Here is a 7,208-nt window from a genome sequence, read left to right as displayed (position 1 = left end):
CGCGGGTAAACTGTTTTTCTGCTCATAGGTTTTTTATTCTTGCTTTCAAGGATTGAGTTTGGATGTCTTCTTGTTCTAAAAGTGCAATTTCATTTTTATATTGTTGAATAGTTAGTTGTATCTGGGGTATGTTGCTGTTATTGCTGCCATTCCGAAAAATTTTGATTAGTTTGTATAAGTGTGATATTCGCCTTCTGGAAGCGGATTTTAACTGGAGTTGTAGTTTACATGCTAATTTCAGGTTGTCCCACCATATATCCAGATCCTCGGAGTTTCTTCTTTCTATATGTTCTAAAATAAGTTTATTAATTTCATTTTGAATATTGGTATCTTCTAATAACATTGGATTGCATCTCCAGAGACCAGAGCCATGAAATGAGTCGCTGGGGAATTGCATGGTTATTACAACGGCAGAATGGTCCGAAATTTTTTGTATTTGGCTAGAATTGACTATGGTTGTTTGTCTTAGAAAGGGTATGAGGTTATTGGAAATATAGAAACGGTCTAGTCTGGAGTTAACACCCCTGCTAGAACTCCAAGTAGTGGCCTTGTGTTCTGGATAAAGGATAGACCAGCTGTCTGTGAGATTCAGTTCGGAACATATTTCTCCTAATTGGTATTTCCCAGAGTCACCCTGGTTGGGGTCACCTCCTGTTTTGTCCAAGTAAGTATCCATGACGAAATTAAAATCTCCACCCATGATGATTTCAAAATCCCCTACCAAAAACGGATAGAGACCGTTCAGGAAGAGTTTTCTTTCTTTCTTGTCATTTGGAGCATATATATTTACAAGTTTAATGGAGAGATTGTTGATTTTTGTATGTACAGAAATGATTCTCCCTTCTTGATCTCTTTTAGAGAAAAGAATTTTGCCTTTGAAGTTAGAATTAATTAGAATGCCAACGCCTCTGCTTCTATTTGTGCCAAAACTCCAAAAGGATTTGATCTTAAATTTATTTTCTATATTTTTTATGGCCTGTAGTTTGTTTATGAAAGTTTCTTGCAAAAAGATAACGTCCCAGCCACGAATGGACATGAAATTGTTTAACCACTGTTGTTTGTGTAGACTATTGAACCCTTGGATGTTTAAGGTAACAATCTTTGGTAGGTCCATTATTGTTTCTTGGAAGAGGGTGGTTTATTTTTAGACTTTTTGTTATGTTTTTTCCCTTTATTACCTTTGTCTTCATCCGAACTACGGGAAGTAGAACTAGAGCGTGATCTTTTGCCATTAGTATTACTGTCAATATCTGCAGGGACATTTGTATGAGAGACTGTTTCATTCTGAACTGTTTCTGAATCCTTAACCTCACTTTGTATATTTGAGCCAACGTACATGCAACTTGATGAGTCAGAGAGAACATCTTCAAAGGATCCTCTACTTTCATCATCTGCGACATCCATTGGTTTGGAATCGTCTGATTCGTCACTGTTAATGATTAAGTTACCTGGGAAGGAAGAGCAGGAGTCTTCGTCAGAAGCTACGTTCTCCCTTGGCCGTTCAATATTGGTAAGGGCAAAGTCCTCAAGAGAGTCATCCTCAGGTACGCTAGGCGGAGGAGAGCCGATTACGGCGCCATCCGTCAAAGAGGTGAGACTTTGATTTATTTCTTGATTACTGCCTACATCGGTATCTGTTGGAGGGACCGAAGAACTAACTTTTCCGACCTCATTATTTCCATCTATGTGTGTATTTGGAGCAGGAGTGGGTGCCACTTCAACAGTGCTCTTGTCAGTGGTTGGAGTTGTAGGAAGAGGTGGAAATTCCTCTAGAGACACAGGAGATGGAGTGGTTGTAGGGCACTGAAACCTTCTGTGAGACAGGTCACCACATAGGGTACATGGTTGTAGGCAACTTGGCTGGGAGTGGCCAACTGTATTACAATTTCCACATCTGTTTGCGGGGCAATCCCTTGCAATGTGGCCGCCAGTACGACATCTAGTGCACAGTCGGGCCATACCGGAGTAGTTTACCATTATGTAATGGCCTTTAATTTGTATGAAGTTTGGAACTGGTTTTACCATGTGTATTTTAACGTGGATCTTATCACCCTGGATGATGGAAGGGTACTTGGTAAAAACTGGACGTACTATACCAACAACGTTGCCATATGCTTGAAATGCTGTTTTGATAGTTGTATCGTCAATTTCCGCAGGGAGTTTCCGTAGGTAAACAAATTTAAATCCTATGGAACCCACAGCAGTAGCTACAAAGGTGTCATTATCTAACTTTATCCCAGTTTCCGTAAGCTTATCTTTTGTCACCAGATCTTTAGTTGTGACTTCAAACAAACCTTTTTGGTAGTCCCAACAGTTTATATTGGTAACATTGTCTATGCCAGTAGTATTTACAATGGCGTCAGCAAAATCTTCAGGTTTAACTGGTTTATTCAGAGTAAACCGAACTGTTAATGATCTTGCAAGTCTGTCGTTGGGCATCTCGCCAGAAAGAGAGATGAACAGGATGTTAAAGGAAAACCTATACAAGTGTAGGACAGTCCCTCTTTATTGGAGGCAGAGGAACTGAATGATGTTACGGGGGGTACGTGAAGAGGCTCGTACTGGACTCAGTCTGACTCCCTTACTCAGTTGTAACGTACCTAAGTACACCACTACTGGTCCTCTTGGCGAGTGGAGCCTGCCGGCTATATAATATATATATATATATATATATATAATAATATAACCCTCGTACACGAATGTGTAGAGGGGGAGCGTCGGGAATCAGACCGGTGTCTAACCAGTGCAATGTACTTGCCTGCTACACCTCTGAAAAACAAATAGTGTTTATTATTGCCCCAGTCAGGGGTTTAGGTGTAGATCTGTAAGAACAGATACTACACTCTGCCGAAGCCGAGAAAGCTTTATATCTTGGGTCCCAATGGGACCCACACTAGATAAAAAGCACAGGAATCAAAATATAGCTAAGCTGGTAAGAACCGATACTACACTTTGATCTTAGCCAAAAGGCCGAGAAGCGATGCTAAATACATACATACATATACATACAGATACTACACTTTGACAGTAGCATGCAGCTCTCATTTACGTCTTAGCCGAAAGGCGGAGAAATGATTCCAAATATCAAAATTTTTACATTTTAGATAACATTTAATTACGTTCCATTAAGGTGTGTTTTAAATAAAAATTGTTTAATAATTTATAAATATAATATATTATTTAGAGATTGCAGTGTACATTTAAATACAAATATAACGCACTATTTCAATATTTTTCTAAAATATTAAATTTAACATATTAATAAAGGTACTGAAAGTAGGTACAGTAATTCTTATTTTGCTAGTCTTCTAAAACCTGCTTATTTTGAACAATGTGATTGGTTCAGCAGATAGACCATGGGGCGATTATATGCGGCTCTTTGAACATCTAAGTGCTGTTCTGACTTTCAGCCTACATGGACACCAAGCTCAACATTCTTGATTTAGTTTGTCTGTGAATCGCGATAGCGCAGACGTAAGGCGAATGTTATAGGGATTATAACAGTTAAGTCAGAAACAAACTAATACCGCGAGTTACGATTAATGAGTTATAAAGTGAGTAGTTTTCAATCAAATGAGATTTTCGACAGTGTTATTTGTCGTAAAACTTCCCGTATAATTTTTTATCTGTTCAACAACGCTAAAAGGAGAATGATATTGTGCTCGGTCGACTATCGTGGATGAAACGTTCAACAGCAGCTCACAAGATCAATAGTGCAACGCAAGGTAAGCCTTTCGATATCGTGCAACTCGCTCAAGCCCTCTCCTGTTCCCCGCAGTGCCCGTCAGTAGTCTTCCACCTCCAGAAGGTGATTTCGACTGCCAGTTTACACTCGGTGGAAGGAAGGGACAAGACAGGTCCTGAAACAAATATCCCCCCCGCGCGCACTATAACTGGATACTATTTGTCCGAGCATGGACGTCACCGGTGATCTAGTTCAAGCCTTTAGCGAAGACCAGCTACTTGACCTCTTCAAGAAAATTATAAAAAGGTTTGACACGGAATTCCCAGGATTCATAAACATTTATACACATGTTAACGATCAAGCGGAAGAAGAGGAGGAAACAGAGGGCGAACGTACAACTATTTCATCACCCATGACCCATATCACTGGATGAACAGGCACCCAAGAGACGGAAGACAGAACAAGAACACATTGAAGAAGACATATCACCACAGAAGTTAAAACGAAAACGTCCCAACAGTCATTCTCCGGGACAAAGAGAAGCGGACTTTAATTTCAAAATCACTACGCGAACCAAAGATCAATTTCTCCAGGGCCGGAAACACAGATGACGGTGTGAAGATACAGCCAGCTACACTCACCGATTATCGTAAAATGACCAATATGTTGGACGACGCAAAGATGCTCTTTCACATCTTCGCACTGCTAAGTGAGAAAAACCTTAAATTGGTGCTCAGAGGGGTTGCCGAGGGCATCACAAATGACGAGATCACTGCTGACCTAATCAATCAAGGCCTGACACCAGCCAAAGTAAGCAGAATGATAAGATCTGACAAAACGCCAATGCCACTTGTGCTGGTTGAAATCAGCAAAAACTAAAAGAGGATATACAAACTTACAGATATCTGCAGGCTCAAAATAACAACTGAGCCGTAAGGACAATGGCATTGGCAGGGCAATGCCACAGATGCCAAAAGTTTGTGTCTTTCATGCCATATTATTTCGTATTCGGTTTTTATATCCAAGTCCTAGAGGAGGCTGGTGTCCATTTTCCAGCAACCTGCTCCTGTTTCCATGCCTCTACCAAAGGTATTTTGGCTTCGACCGTCTTGTGGTCTGATGCGTATTCAGTGATGTGTTGTATGTTTCCGTCTCCCGTTGCTAGGGCTGTTGTTGTGTAAATTCGGTCTATTCTCGTGTATATGTCTTTGCTGGTATTACTCCAGGTTGTGGAGAAAGTGTTGTAATAAAATTTATATGCTATCTCATTGACATTATTGTTTCTTATCATTAAAGTGGATACTGCGTCATTGTAATATCTTTATCTTGCTTTAATTTATTTATTTAGTTATATTTTTATATGTTAACTTATTTAAATATATATATAACTCATATGCTATATTGTTGTTATTCATAATATATCACTTTATCTCTTTACTTTATATCGACTTCTAATTTCTCTTAGGGATTTCTCCATAGACTTAATCTTACTTCCAGTTTATTCTTTTTGTCCTATTCTATAGTACCCCCCCTTGCGCCTGGGATCTCTAGATATTTATGAATTTCAAGACTGCACTTCAGGAGTTCCCCTAATGACACAAGAAAGCATTAATACCATAGTTCAGTGGTGTCAAACTTATGGAACGCGTGCCAGAGGTGGCATTCCCGAGAATTTTGCTGGCACATCAATGATTTACATATGATATCCTTTTACACGCTTATGAATTATTCCACTTTTTTTTTAAATTGTTACAATACGTACAAGTTAAATTTTGTTTTCCGGAGAGAGCAGCTATGAAGACATGAATTTGATTGGTGCGGTATTAACAAAAGATCACGCGACCCAAAGACAAGTGGTTGAAATGCTAATTCTCTTCAACCGAATTCCATAACATCTCCAACTGTCATAACACCATTCACTAGATATTCCTTAGATTTAAGACATTCACGACGGGGGTGTCGTTTTTCATTCCGACAGAACTTCTCGTTACCGGCGGGTTCAACTCATACAAAGTTTCAACCGTTGGTTGATTTTTATTGCCTTGTTTGCATTTGAGCTGGAAGGGGAACTCGCACAAGCATTATATGGCATGTTTCAATTCGTGGTGGAATTTTATTTGAAGTTAGCCTTTGTGATCTGTCATAATGACATCGAGAATTTCAAATACAATCAAACAAACACTTATTTCATGTAATTGAAAAATTGGACAATAGTATTAGTTAGATACTGTGTTTCCGGTGCAATATATGGTTTTGCTTGCCTATACAGCGTAGTTTCTGGGAGAGGGGTACATGTGATTCATTAGTTAGTGCCGTTTTTATTCGAGCTGTCTCTAACTTCACTATTTGTTGAGAAATATATTACAAAGACTGCAAAAGCTTCTGTACCTTATTCAGGGATACAATAAAACTTTTTTTTTTTTTTCATGCATCTACAGTATATAAGGGCTGTTGGGGAGGGCGTGTTTTTTGGGTAGGAGGTATATATGTAAAATATGCAAAACGTTTTGTCTTTTTTCGTAAAGTGAAATCAGGAATGCGAGTTATACACGATGGCAAGTTATATTAGACGGTAAGCATTCGCCGACAAGTCGACATCCTTCTGCTGCTGCGCTGACTTCTATGGTGAGTTACAATGCCTTAAATCTTTTTCTCCCTACAGTTTTTTTCTTTTTTTCAAATCAACATCATTATAATCAATTTTATAATTATAATATTATAAATTTTTGGGTGATCAGAATGGGATATGTCAACGAAACTTACCAGAAATTAATTTAATGATGTTGTCCTGAGGAAAGTACAATATTGTAGCATTAGTCCTGTGATTGATAAAATTTAAATGCATACTTTTATATTTGTCAACATGCTACATCCAGCTACACCCAGGACCGGCGCATAGTATTTTTCTTGTGTGCGCGATTAATGTTCAACCTTTCCGAAAAGTTTTTTTTTTTTTTGAATAAAGTGTGAATAAAACGAACAGGAAATGAAAAATGAAAACCGCTGTACAGTATAATGTTACCTACGGATTAGTCCTGCTTATACAAATTATTTCAAGTTATATAAATTTTCAAAATAATATAAAATAGTAATATAAAGTTAAGAGATTTATTCAAATATTCTTTACATTAATTTTGCATTAATAAATAAATTAATTTTGAAGATTCAACGAAAATAGATGAGAGAATTTTACAAGAATGTTTCGCATTGGACTCGAGAGTTCGCCGATTATTTTGTGTCGCTGACGCCGCCCTAACAGCCCGTTAACATAACAAGCTCGAATGTCGAGAAGAATGAGTTTTCAGTAGCAAGCCGACTTTCAGGGCGGGACCACGTGCATCCGATCCGATTAAAATTAGGATACGGCCCTTACACGGAACTCAACAATTAATCATAAGTTGATTTACGATACATCAAAGAATAAAGAACTATTTTACGTATATTTTCTTAATTTTAATCACAAATTAGGGATATAATCGGGCTCAGTATACAATTTCAGAATTTATTTGTTCGTTTCCGGGAA

General features: G+C 38.2%; 1 non-coding gene across 1 annotated transcript; it reads right to left on the bottom strand.

Annotated features, from left to right (window-relative positions):
- Window positions 1-2,788: 2,788 nt before the first annotated feature.
- On the bottom strand, window positions 2,789-2,982 carry LOC150093557 (U2 spliceosomal RNA). Its single transcript, XR_016550487.1, has one exon. It is a non-coding gene; the product is annotated as a U2 spliceosomal RNA (small nuclear RNA).
- Between the last annotated feature and the right edge of the window lie 4,226 nt (window positions 2,983-7,208).

This window comes from Typopeltis vanoorti, chromosome 24 (assembly GCF_054136105.1).
Source record: "Typopeltis vanoorti isolate ZY-2024b chromosome 24, IOZ_Tvanoo_1.0, whole genome shotgun sequence".
Taxonomy (NCBI): Eukaryota; Metazoa; Arthropoda; class Arachnida; order Uropygi; family Thelyphonidae; genus Typopeltis; species Typopeltis vanoorti.
The sequence above is the reverse complement of the archived record's forward strand: the minus strand, read 5'-3'. Positions and strand labels throughout refer to the sequence as shown.